The sequence below is a fragment of the Pseudophryne corroboree genome, chromosome 7, assembly GCF_028390025.1.
Source record: "Pseudophryne corroboree isolate aPseCor3 chromosome 7, aPseCor3.hap2, whole genome shotgun sequence".
NCBI lineage: Eukaryota > Metazoa > Chordata > Amphibia > Anura > Myobatrachidae > Pseudophryne > Pseudophryne corroboree.
Genome location: NC_086450.1, coordinates 502,543,978 through 502,558,164, shown reverse-complemented (window position 1 = coordinate 502,558,164; position 14,187 = coordinate 502,543,978).

Here is a 14,187-nt window from a genome sequence, read left to right as displayed (position 1 = left end):
AGGATTCGGAAGCCACTACATGGGACGCACTGATCGACCTGATCTGCAGAGAGCAGTTCTACCGCAGGTGCGCCCAAGAAGTGAAGGAGTGGGTGCTAGATCGGGAGCCACCCAGCTTAAAAATGGCTGCCCAATTAGCCGACAAATATGTGGCAATTCGGCCACGGGGGCAGAAGCGCCCCGCCAGCAGCCAGCTCCAACAGACTGTACCACCAAGGGGACCCCCCTCTTCAGCTCATCACCCCCAAAGACAAGCATCTTCCAACCCGGGTGCTCTTGGCCAGCAACCGCACCGCAGCGTCCCTGCAACTGATCAGAGATCATCGGTGCCACGACTGGAGAAGAAGTGCTACGGCTGTGGGAAAATCGGACATCTGAGGATGAACTGTCCTGCATCCCAAGCACCCCAGACTCGTGCCCCAAATCCGAGTGCTGGAGCCCGGATCGCTTGTTTGACGAGAGGAGATGAGCCTACAGAGACTGTTCCCCCTCCAGTCAGTCCGATGGAGTGTGGCAAGAGACAGGTGCACTCTGCGGAGAGAGTTACCTGCATGGCCAAACAGCCCCTACACAACATGTGGAGGCACCTGCAGTCAGTCCACGTGGGACCCCTGCAGGGAGAAGGCCTAAGAGACTCTGGGGCCTCAATCACTGTGGTGAGCCCCCACCTTATAGATCCTGCTGCAGTATTGCAGGGTCGCACTGCCACGATCACCCTGGCAGAAGGAACAGAAAAAGCGGTTCCCATGGCAAGAGTCTACCTGGACTGGGGAGCTGGACCAGAGTTGCGAGAAGTTGCCGTCATGGATGGTCTCCCAACTGATGTGGTCCTAGGAAATGATCTGGGTGGTGGGATCGTCACTATGTTTGTTGGCGCCATTCCCCGGAGTCAAGTTCCAAAACCACCGTTGACATCAGCTACTCCAGCACAGCCCAGCCCAGAGGAAAAGACTACAGCTGCTAGACAACTGCCAGCACAGCCAACCACAGCATCAACCAGCCCAGAGGAAAAGATTACAGCGGCTAGATCAGTACATCGACCCCGCATGCCTTTTACCTCTGGTATGCCTACGTCCCCTAGCAACGCAGAGGATGTCGGTTCCAGCTCGTTTGATCCTGTGGGGGTGCCCAATGATGTTCCTGACCCAAGTGGTTTGCCAACTCCGGCGGTGAGTATGAGAAACCACATTGACTTTTCCATGACTGACCCCTACCAGACTGACCCTAGTAGTCCCCACCTAGATCCCCCTGTAGAGTGTCCCAATTTAGGAGAGCTTGAGGGCCACAGGCAGGAGTTTAGGGAGGCTCAACTCTCTGACCCATCCCCGAAAGGCATGAGGCGCCACTCTGGCAGCGGCCTTGACAGGGTTGGGGCGGGGAGGTTGACCTGGCGGGAAGGGTTAAGGTACAGGGTAGCCAGGAAAGTGGGAGGGGATAGACCAGATAGGGAATGTGTCCAACTGGTCCCCTCAGGGAACGTTCCTGTGCAACCGGTGTCGGTTGCCAGCGAAACCCCTTTGGACAGCAACCCGGAGACAGACCGTACCCTGAAGTGCCTGACACAGAGCTTACCCTGGTCTGGAATGTCGGATGACGCCCAGACCAACTGTAAGGCTGGTGCCATGCGTTGGCAGCCGGGGCACTCCAGCGGTTGTGTTGTCTCTGGGCCTCTGCCCATAGGAGAACCCTTGCAGCAAGTTGCTGTGGACATAGCAGGTCCCTTGCCTGTGCACAGTAGATCGGGGAAGACACGCAGCCTCCCTGTAGTGGATGCCACACAGGATCCAGAGGCTGGTGGTCTGGCCGCCATCACTGTGGCACAGGTAGTGGACGAGGAGGGAAGAGTAGGCCTAGGTGACAGGGTAGGTTTCCCGAGTCATAGGTCGACGGAGGAGGATTGGAGGGCAGGTCTGACAGTTAGGGCAGACCGTTGCCAGATAGGTATGACAGAGGTGCAGTGCCTGGGGCACCATGTGGGAGGAGACAGGGGTAGGCCCAACCCAGAGGGGGTGGAGGCAACCAGAGGCTGTCCCCGACCCACATCACCCAGACCGGTACTGACCTTAGAACCTGTAAGGCCCTACGGACATGTTGTCATTGACTTTAGTCCTGTAGTGAACCCCTTGACAGAGATGGCTAGGAAGGGCATTCCCAAGTCAGTGGACTTTGCACCCGCTTGCGAGTTGGCATTCCAGTCATTGAAAGAGGCTCGGGTACCCGCTCCAGTGCTGATGGCGCACATTCTTGACCAGGACTGTGTGTTACGAACTATTGCGCCACTGCACGGACTGGGAGCAGTACCGAGCCTGAAAGAGCCATATGGGCAGGAGCACCCTGTGGCCTGTTTGAGCAGAAAACTGCTATTGTGGGAGGTGGGGTATGCCACAGTTGGGACACCGTGGGTGGCACTTGTTTGTAACCGGCCCCCCACAGTGGTGACTTACCACCTACCTGTTAGGTGGCTGCAACCTACCTTGGGGGAATTGGACAGACTTTTGTGGTGGAGCCTTGAACTTGGACTTCAGGTGGACTATTTGAACATTGTGCACCCACGAAGAGAGGCCCACTACACTATGGATGAACTGTCTAGGCCAGAGCCTACACCCCCCAGGTAGCGTCCCCTTCACCCCAACGGACTGCGGGACCAGGACCCAAATCGTTGGGACATGGGTCCCTGGTTGACCCGCTTGAATGGGGGGGGAGGAGTGTGGCCGGAGAGCCCCAGCCACGAGGCAAATGGCCGCTTTGGCACTGAAGGGGTTAACCCCTAGTGCCAAAGCCATTTGGAGGGACAAAGGGCGCTTGGCGCCAGATTTGAAAAATGCTGTGGGCACTAGGTGCCATGTTTATAAAGTGTTTAAAAATGTTTAAATTGTATTTTATATGCGCCGTGGTCCCGGACCCCTCCGGAGACCACGGCAGTGAGGGCAGCCCCCCGGCGCGCTCAGCAGAGTGTGCACGCCGGGGGAGAGGAGGCAGCCGCTGACCGCCGGAGTCCGGGAGCTCCGCTCCCGGCAGCAGTCAGTGTAGCCCCGGGCGCACTGGAGTGTGCGCGCCGGGGAGAAGGGTGAGCGCTGCGGCTGGGAGCTCGGCTCCCGCTGCAGTGCTCTAGGTGAGAGCCGCCGCTGGGGGCCGGGAGCTCTGCTCCCGGCGCCTCAGCCCAGCACGGGTGGCCAGCCGCAGCAGCCGGGACGGACGTCCCGGGCTGCTAGTCGGCGAGGGGGGTGCGCTGCAGCCCGGCTCCCCGCCGGACGCTGCAGCGAGGCTAACAGACAGGCGCCGCTCATGGGGGACCGGGCTAGCCGGCTCCCTAGCGGCGTGGGCACATTAGGCGGCCAAGCAAGATGATGAGCGCTGGGGTCCGGGAGCTACGCTCCCGGCGCCCCAGCACCACAACAAGCCAGGGTCACGGCGGCCGGGACAAGTGTCCCGGTCCGCCGGACTTCGGTACAGGGGGGTGCGCCGCTGCGTGCGGCGAGGCCACTGATTAGTGCCACCCTGGGGGGACAGGGAGAGCCAGCTCCCTGGAACCCCAGAGGCAGAAAAGCAGGCTGGAGGATGGGGGAAGCCAGCCCCATACCTCCAGCACCCAGAGAGCCCTAACAGCCAGGCTGCAGGGCTAGGGAAGGCACTGCAGTGCCTGAGTATGTAGAGTCTGTGCAGGGCACAGGCTCAGTGTATATTTAAAAGGAAAAATGTACAGTGTGATTTAAAATGTAAATGTATTTAAAGATAAAGTGCACTTACTTGATTGTGTGTCCCAGGAGGGGGGAATCCATAGCTGTGCAGGCTGATGGATTCTCCCAGACCTTTTCCCTAAAAACGGAATGCTTTCCCATCCAGCCTCACAGTTCCAATGGGGACAGGGAGAAAAAGAAGCAGCTTAGCTATAAGACAAGCTGAGTGGTTTCTTGGAGCTCCATGGAGATCAGCCGTAGTGGACCAGAGACCTGGACCGGGGAGCCAGGCTGCCCAGCTCTGGAGCCCAAATCCAGGCTGCAGGCAGTGAGAAGGGGTCCCGGGCAGGTTTCTGGAAGTCAGTTTAGGAGGGAAAACCTCCCCCCAGCCAGACTGAACGGCACCGTGGGAGTAGCCTGCTCTCCCAGATGGGAGAGACAAAGGAGACCGACCACTCCCCACTGTCCATTGGGAACAATGTTGTGTGTGCATGAGACCAGAGCATGCACAGCTCATGGGTAAACATTGATTGGTTGTACACCACAGGGCGGGCTTACCCCCTGTGGTAAGGGGTCTTGGAGAGGGATAAAAGGAGGGCAGTTGGCCCATAGGATTGTGTATTGTAACATCTTCTTCTGCTGAAACATCTTAATTGTATGCTGTTGCCCCTAGCAATAGGGAGGAGCCTTTTTAAAGGTTATTTGAGCAATAAACACCTTTGCCTCAAGAAGACTGCTTCATCTTGTGACCAACAGGGTTAGGCCAAACCTAGCCCCGTCCTCCGGCTGTCCAGGGAAGCACCTGACGTCTCCAAGCTCCGCCTTCCGCCAGCTACCGGTAGAGGCCTAGCAAGTGGCTAGTGGGGATTCGTCGACACCACACAGGTGTGGTAAAGCAGTGCGTCGGCACATACAGAGCAGAACCGTGGTTCCAAACGCCACGGCAGGTTAGGAGTTTGGTGGTGGCAGCAAGAACCCGCCCACAACGCAGTGGGTGGAGTCAGTAACAGGCGGTTACTGACGGTAAGCGGGAATCCCCTATGTGGTCAGGCCTCGTGCGGCTTGACCTTCCATTCTGTGCGCAGTCGATGGGACGCGGCAAGCGGCGAGTGCTTCCGTACGGTATCGTCCTGTCATAGGAGGCTTCATTTAGAAAACTCCCTGCAAGAAAATCTGAACTTCCTGCAGCAAGGCCAATCTTCCTTTGGAAGAAAACCGAAGGAGAAGAGATCTGAACCGCCACTGAACCAAGTCGAGGTTCAGCCGAGAAAAACCTCCTGGAGAAAACGAAGAAGGCGGCTAAATGAAAAACCGAAGGGGAAATTCTCGTCATTCACCCCAGGCCACAAAAGGTTTCCCAGAAGTGGTAATAGTGAGACGAGGTCACAGACTTCAGAGTTTGGAGCATAGTAGGTATAACCGAACGAGGAACTCCTTCCGTCTTAAAAGGTCTTGTTAACAGCCACGCCGTGAAACGAAACCTGAGTAAGGCTAAACAAAGAAAAGTACCCTGTTGAAGCAGATCGTCCCGGAGAGGCAGGAGCCAAAGCTCCTCTACTGACAACAGGTGCAGGGTGGAGTTCCAAGTCCGCACGGCCAAACTGGAGCCACCGGGAAGACTAGCGCGCATTCTCCCATTATGCGTTGCAGAAAATGAGGTAGTAACCGGAAAGGAGGAAAGATAAATTAACTCGAAGTTCCAAGGAGCAGTGAGGGCATGCACGGCTACAGCTGCCAGGGCTCTCGTCCGAGAGCAGTAAAGAGGCAGTTGAGTTGATCGAAAGTCTCCCCCAAAAGTGGACCCGCTGACGAAACTCCGGGGATGGAGTGTCCACTCACCCGGGTGTCCTACCTGTCAGGTTGACCATCCCTGGAATGAAGATTGTTTTCCTCTGCTCAGAGGAGGACGTTGGTGACCTTTCTCAGCTTCGCACTAGGCTGTAGAGAGAGGAGCTGGTCCTGAAGAAGGAAAAAGCCTCTGACGGACCGTGTTGAGAATCATCCCCAAGAACAGAAACTGTGTGAGGGGCATAAATGAGACCCGTGCCGAATCAGAAGATCCTGGATTATGCGGATATGCGGAAGCAACCAATCTGCAGAGCGGGTCTCCAGCAGTAGATTGTCCAGCTAGGGAACAAACGTCACTCCACTTTCATGAACACTCTGAGAGCGGAAGAGAGACCGAACGGAAAGGTCTAAAAGTGGAAATGAGTATCCCACAGTGCGAATCGGAGAAAAGTCAGATGAGGAAACCAAATGGCAACCAGAAAGCAGGCATCCCTGATGTCTAAGGACGCCTAAACCTGTTATGCACCTAACCGGCAATAACAGACTGAAGGGATTCCACAAAAATGGAATGAGATCCTTTAAGATCAAAATAGGTCTGGCCGAGCCATCAGACTCCGGTACGGGAAAAACAAAGGCCTGAGAATAGCCCCATTTTCGATAATGCGATTAAACAGGGATCAGCACCCTTGCGGATAGAATCATCTGGAACGCCGCCTGCAGTACGATTCTCCTGTCGTTGGAAACTGGCAACCCCGTGGTGAAGAAACACTGAGGTGGGTGGACTCTAAAATCAAGTATGTAACCACAAGTGATGAGAAACCGTACCCAAGCATACCCGGGCCTCCCTGAAAAACCAGAAACAATCGCCCACCCTGGGATCTCCCGGGAAGGAAGGAGGCCCGTCATGCGGTGGGTGTGGTGGAGGACCTACCCTCAGACTGGGCCGAGGCTGTTGAACCTCTGCCTCGGCCTCTTACTTCGAAATACCTTGGTGACGGAAGTACCGCCTCTGTAATAGCCTCGAAACCTGGAAGGGCCACAAAAGGATCGAAAGGAAGGATCGGTATAGGTCCGACTCGGAGCTGAAGCAGCAGTGGAAAGAAAAGAGGACTTACCCCCAATGGCCTGAGAAATCCAGGCAGTAAGATCCTTCCCGACCAAGCCTGTAAAGGGCAACGCCTCTGCTGCCCACCAGGATTCAATATCCGCCTATCACTGTGGCAGCCCTAGAGGTCGTCAAGTTAAGATAGCCAAAGCGGAAATTTCCGGCTCCGAGGATATATGCGTCCTTGGAGCCCTCAAAAAAGAAAATAAAGCAGATTCGTGAATATGATCTGCCATAGGTATCACCTGATTCTGATGCAAACCGTCCTGTAACCCAAAGGACGATTGTTCCCCAACAACCTACCTGCGTCGGACAAAGTATAACCCCTGCCGCCGCATATTCCTCTCAGACGGCTCCTTCAGGGAGGTTGCACTAGGAACCATTGCCCAATGGCCGCCAGCGCTCGCTGAGCCCGCTGTCCAGAGCGGGATTAAGCTCCGCCCCCCTGTAATGGCGCCAAATTTAAAATTGCAAGGTGCCTCTAGCGCAGCGGTGGGCAATTATTTCAGCTTGGGGGCCACATAACACATTTCAGCGAATATTCGAGGGCCGCACACAAATAGGTGGGTACAGGGTGTCACAGAAAGCGTCAGGGGGTGTACACTGTCAAAAATGTCAGGAAGGTAGGGGTACAGGGTGCCATATACACAGAGGTAGGGGTACAGGGTGCCATATACACAGAGGTAGGGGTACAGGGTGCCATATACACAGAGGTAGGGGTACAGGGTGCCATATACACAGAGATAGGTGGTACTGGGTATCAAACACAGTGGGGGGGGGGGGGAGTACAAGGTGTGTAACACACACACACACAGGGGTAGGAGGGTAGTGGGATACACACCAGGGGTGAGGGGGGTAGTGGGGGTCACACACAGAGGTATGAGGTACAGTGATTCACAGGGGGGGGGGGGTAGGTGGGTACAGGGATCCCAGGGTGCTCACCTCTCTCTGCACCAATCCACTGAGCTGCAGGGTGTGATATGCGGGACCCATATACAGGCCAGGGGGATCCAGGCTGGTCACTCAACAAGTGTTCTGCAGCCCATGGAGCCGTGCCGCCAGTCATTTCGGGTGTGAGGCCGGAACTGTGACCGGGAGGCCAAGGTCTGCTTCCTCCTCCCTGGAGGAGGGAGGGTGCGGGAGATGCTGCCGCTGTTCCTCCATGGTGCTGCAGTAGGGAGCAGGGGGTGGAGCTGGCCGAGGTGGTTAGCCAGGGAGCAGGAGACAGTCGGCGTCCAGCTGCCCAGATGATCCTCTGGCCCCATCCGCTGCTGCCCGCATCCGCTGCTGCCCCTGCTTTGGCTCCGCCCCCCGCACCGCCCAGCGCCTGACGTCGGAAAGGAAATCCTGGTCAGCAGCCCCTGTGACGTGACCGGGATTTCCTCAGCGGCGCCGCGTCTTGGAGCTGCTGTAGTGCAATGACAAGCGGCTCAGCCAGTCGGGCCGCTTGTCATTGGGCACTGGTGGGGGACAGCGGGCCAGGCAGGATCGGTTCGCGGGCCGCATCCGGCCCGCGGGCCGCATGTTGCCCAGCCCTACTCTAGCGGGATCCCCGTGCCGGCTCTGTGAGCCGCGGCCGGGGCCGGAGACCAGAGCAGGGAGTGGGGGAGAGCGGGGGGAGAGCGGGGGACTGTGAGCCGCAGCCGGAAATCAGAGCTGGGAGTGCTGTCTAATACACATAGGGCAAGCACACTGACTTCTCCTCACAGACATTACCGGGGGGGGGGTTGTACTCACCGCTGCTGCTGCAGGATGATGGAGTGGCCCTGACACGCGCTGCGCGCAGCGGTGTCCGGCCACTGATACCTACCGCTGCCGTGCTGCCAGGATCTTCTGCCGACGGAGCGGCCCCGACACGCACCGCACGCAGCGGTGTCCGGCCAGTCTCCGGAGAGCTAGCGTCTCCTTCAGCTGGGGCCCATCCCGAGCCGCACGCAGCTGCGATGGGACCCCGCTGGCAGCTCCCACGGTGCAGACTGGCAGTGGCAGAGCTGCCAGTCTGTGAGTATAAGAAAGAATAATAAAAATAATGAAAAAATAATGGAAAAAAAAATTCTTCAGAGAAGACCCAAGTGAACCAGCTCCCTTGGGCACAAATTAAAGACTGGCTTGGAGGGGGGACATAGTAGGGGAGGAGCTAGTCACATGGTTATAATTTTGCCAGCTCCCAGTTACTGCCTACTATTTCCCCATTGTATCTGCACTCCAGTGGCCCCTAGTGGATGAAGGAGAAATACTACATACTACTAACATAATACTAATATGCTACTAATATACAATACTAGCATACTACTAACATACTAATATGCTACTAATATACTATGCTAGCATATTACTAACATACTAATATGCTACTAATATACTATATTAGTATACTACTAACATAATACTAATATACTATACCAGCATACTACTAACGTAATACTAATATACTATACTAACATAATACAAATATACTACCACTATACTATACTAGCATACTACTAACATAACACTAATACACTACTAGCATTCAACCAGCATGTTAATATACTACAAGTATACTAATAACATAGTACTAATATACTACTAATATACTATACTAGCATACTACTAACATAATACTGATATACTATAGTACCATACTACTAACATAATACTAATATACTATAGTACCATACTACTAACATAATACTAATATGCTGTACTAGCATAGCACCAACATAATACTAATATGCTACTATATATTATACTATACTAGCATACTACCAACATAATACAGGTTGAGTATCCCTTATCCAAAATGCTTGGGACCAGAGGTATTTTGGATGTCGGATTTTTCCGTATTTTGGAATAATTGCATACCATAATGAGATATCATGGTAATGGGACCTAAATCTAAGCACAGAATGCATTTATGTTACATATACACCTTATACACACAGCCAGAAGGTCATTTTAGCCAATATTTTTTATAACTTTGTGCCTTAAACAAAGTTTGTGTACATTCAGCCATCAAAAAACAAAGGTTTCACTCTCTCACTCAAAAAAGTCCGTATTTCGGAATACATAGTAACATAGTAACATAGTATCTGAGGTTGAAAAAAGACAATTGTCCATCGAGTTCAACCTATTTGTGGTCTCCTATGCATGATGATTTGACTAAAATTTCTGACTGATGCTGCTGTCAGCCGTTGCATTTTATCCCTATTTATAGTAACTATAATGCATGACTATGCACCATACCCCTGGATATCCTTATCCATTAGGAATTTATCTAACCCATTCTTAAAGGTGTTGACAGATTCCGCCATTACAACTCCCTCGGGCAGGGAATTCCAAACACGTATTGTCCTTACCGTGAAAAAGCCTTTACGCCGTATTGTGCGGAATCTCCTCTCCTCTAACCTGAGCGAGTGTCCACGAGTCCTCTGTGTTGATCTAACCAAGAACAGGTCCCGCGCAAGCTCTGTGTATTGTCCCCTTATATATTTGTAGATGTTGATCATATCCCCTCTTAGTCTCCGCTTTTCCAATGTAAACATGCCTAGTCTTTCAAGCCTTTCCTTGTATTCCATCGTCTCCATGCCCTTAATTAGTTTGGTCACCCTCCTCTGTACCTTTTCAAGCTCCAGGATATCCTTTTTGTAGTACGGGGCCCAGAATTGTACACAGTATTCAAGGTGTGGCCTCACTAGTGATTTATATAACGGGAGTATAATACTCTCGTCCCTAGCATCAATACTAGAGATGAGCGGGTTCGGTTTCTCTGAATCCGAACCCGCCAGAACTTCATGTTTTTTTTCACGGGTCCGAGCGACTCGGATCTTCCCGCCTTGCTCGGTTAACCCGAGCGCGCCCGAACGTCATCATGACGCTGTCGGATTCTCGCGAGGCTCGGATTCTATCGCGAGACTCGGATTCTATATAAGGAGCCGCGCGTCGCCGCCATTTTCACACGTGCATTGAGATTGATAGGGAGAGGACGTGGCTGGCGTCCTCTCCATTTAGATTATAAGAGACTGAGAGAGATTTACTGGAGCTGACTAGGAGGAGTACTGTTACTGTAGAAGTGTAGAGACTGAGTGGAGAGAGTTTACTAGTGAGGACAGTGCAGTTTACTTTATAATCCGTTCTCTGCCTGAAAAAAGCGATACACAGCACACAGTGACTCAGTCACATACCATATCTGTGTGCACTGCTCAGGCTCAGGCCAGTGTGCTGCATCATCTATTATCTATATATAATATTATATATATCTGTCTGACTGCTCAGCTCACACAGCTTATAATTGTGGGGGAGACTGGGGAGCACTACTGCAGTGCCAGTTATAGGTTATAGCAGGAGCCAGGAGTACATAATATATTATATAGTGAGTGACCACCAGACACACAGTGCAGTTTATTTTATATCCGTTCTCTGCCTGAAAAAAGCGATACACACAGTGACTCAGTCAGTCACATACCATATCTGTGTGCACTGCTCAGGCTCAGGCCAGTGTGCTGCATCATCTATTATCTATATATAATATTATATATATCTGTCTGACTGCTCAGCTCACACAGCTTATAATTGTGGGGGAGACTGGGGAGCACTACTGCAGTGCCAGTTATAGGTTATAGCAGGAGCCAGGAGTACATAATATATTATATAGTGAGTGACCACCAGACACACAGTGCAGTTTATTTAATATATCCGTTCTCTGCCTGAAAAAAGCGATACACACAGTGACTCAGTCAGTCACATACCATATCTGTGTGCACTGCTCAGGCTCAGGCCAGTGTGCTGCATCATCTATATATATTATATATCTGTCTGACTGCTCAGCTCACACAGCTTATAATTGTGGGGGAGACTGGGGAGCACTACTGCAGTGCCAGTTATAGGTTATAGCAGGAGCCAGGAGTACATATTATATTAAAATTAAACAGTGCACACTTTTGCTGCAGGAGTGCCACTGCCAGTGTGACTGACCAGTGACCTGACCACACTGACCACCAGTATAGTTAGTAGTATACTTATATTGTGATTGCCTGAAAAAGTTAAACACTCGTCGTGTGACTTCACTTGTGTGTTTTTTTTTTTTATTCTATAAAAATAAAACTCATTCTGCTGACAGACAGTGTCCAGCAGGTCCGTCATTATATAATATATAATATATACCTGTCCGGCTGCAGTAGTGATATATATATATTTTTTATATCATTTATCATCCAGTCGCAGCAGACACAGTACGGTAGTTCACGGCTGTGGCTACCTCTGTGTCTCTGCACTCGGCAGGCAGTCCGTCCATAATTGTAATACCACCTAACCGTGGATTTTTTTCATTCTTCTTTATACATACATAGTTACATAGACATCTTCTCTTTATCAACCAGTCTATATTAGCTGCAGACACAGTACAGTACGGTAGTTCACGGCTGTGGCTACCTCTGTGTCTGCACTCGGCAGGCAGTCCGTCCATAATTGTATACCACCTAACCGTGGATTTTTTTCAGTCTTCTTTATACATACATAGTTACATAGACATCTTCTCTTTATCAACCAGTCTATATTAGCTGCAGACACAGTACAGTACGGTAGTTCACGGCTGTGGCTACCTCTGTGTCTGCAGTCGGCAGGCAGTCCATAATTGTATACTAGTATCCATCTCCATTGTTTACCTGAGGTGCCTTTTAGTTGTGCCTATTAAAATATGGAGAACAAAAATGTTGAGGTTCCAAAATTAGGGAAAGATCAAGATCCACTTCCACCTCGTGCTGAAGCTGCTGCCACTAGTCATGGCCGAGACGATGAAATGCCAGCAACGTCGTCTGCCAAGGCCGATGCCCAATGTCATAGTACAGAGCATGTCAAATCCAAAACACCAAATATCAGAAAAAAAAGGACTCCAAAACCTAAAATAAAATTGTCGGAGGAGAAGCGTAAACTTGCCAATATGCCATTTACCACACGGAGTGGCAAGGAACGGCTGAGGCCCTGGCCTATGTTCATGGCTAGTGGTTCAGCTTCACATGAGGATGGAAGCACTCAGCCTCTCGCTAGAAAAATGAAAAGACTCAAGCTGGCAAAAGCAGCACAGCAAAGAACTGTGCATTCTTCGAAATCCCAAATCCACAAGGAGAGTCCAATTGTGTCGGTTGCGATGCCTGACCTTCCCAACACTGGACGTGAAGAGCATGCGCCTTCCACCATTTGCACGCCCCCTGCAAGTGCTGGAAGGAGCACCCGCAGTCCAGTTCCTGATAGTCAGATTGAAGATGTCAGTGTTGAAGTACACCAGGATGAGGAGGATATGGGTGTTGCTGGCGCTGGGGAGGAAATTGACCAGGAGGATTCTGATGGTGAGGTGGTTTGTTTAAGTCAGGCACCCGGGGAGACACCTGTTGTCCGTGGGAGGAATATGGCCGTTGACATGCCAGGTGAAAATACCAAAAAAATCAGCTCTTCGGTGTGGAGGTATTTCACCAGAAATGCGGACAACAGGTGTCAAGCCGTGTGTTCCCTTTGTCAAGCTGTAATAAGTAGGGGTAAGGACGTTAACCACCTCGGAACATCCTCCCTTATACGTCACCTGCAGCGCATTCATAATAAGTCAGTGACAAGTTCAAAAACTTTGGGTGACAGCGGAAGCAGTCCACTGACCAGTAAATCCCTTCCTCTTGTAACCAAGCTCACGCAAACCACCCCACCAACTCCCTCAGTGTCAATTTCCTCCTTCCCCAGGAATGCCAATAGTCCTGCAGGCCATGTCACTGGCAATTCTGACGAGTCCTCTCCTGCCTGGGATTCCTCCGATGCATCCTTGCGTGTAACGCCTACTGCTGCTGGCGCTGCTGTTGTTGCCGCTGGGAGTCGATGGTCATCCCAGAGGGGAAGTCGTAAGCCCACTTGTACTACTTCCAGTAAGCAATTGACTGTTCAACAGTCCTTTGCGAGGAAGATGAAATATCACAGCAGTCATCCTACTGCAAAGCGGATAACTGAGTCCTTGACAACTATGTTGGTGTTAGACGTGCGTCCGGTATCCGCCGTTAGTTCACAGGGAACTAGACAATTTATTGAGGCAGTGTGCCCCCGTTACCAAATACCATCTAGGTTCCACTTCTCTAGGCAGGCGATACCGAGAATGTACACGGACGTCAGAAAAAGACTCACCAGTGTCCTAAAAAATGCAGTTGTACCCAATGTCCACTTAACCACGGACATGTGGACAAGTGGAGCAGGGCAGGGTCAGGACTATATGACTGTGACAGCCCACTGGGTAGATGTATGGACTCCCGCCGCAAGAACAGCAGCGGCGGCACCAGTAGCAGCATCTCGCAAACGCCAACTCTTTCCTAGGCAGGCTACGCTTTGTATCACCGCTTTCCAGAATACGCACACAGCTGAAAACCTCTTACGGCAACTGAGGAAGATCATCGCGGAATGGCTTACCCCAATTGGACTCTCCTGTGGATTTGTGGCATCGGACAACGCCAGCAATATTGTGTGTGCATTAAATATGGGCAAATTCCAGCACGTCCCATGTTTTGCACATACCTTGAATTTGGTGGTGCAGAATTTTTTAAAAAACGACAGGGGCGTGCAAGAGATGCTGTCGGTGGCCAGAAAAATTGCGGGACACTTTCGGCGTAC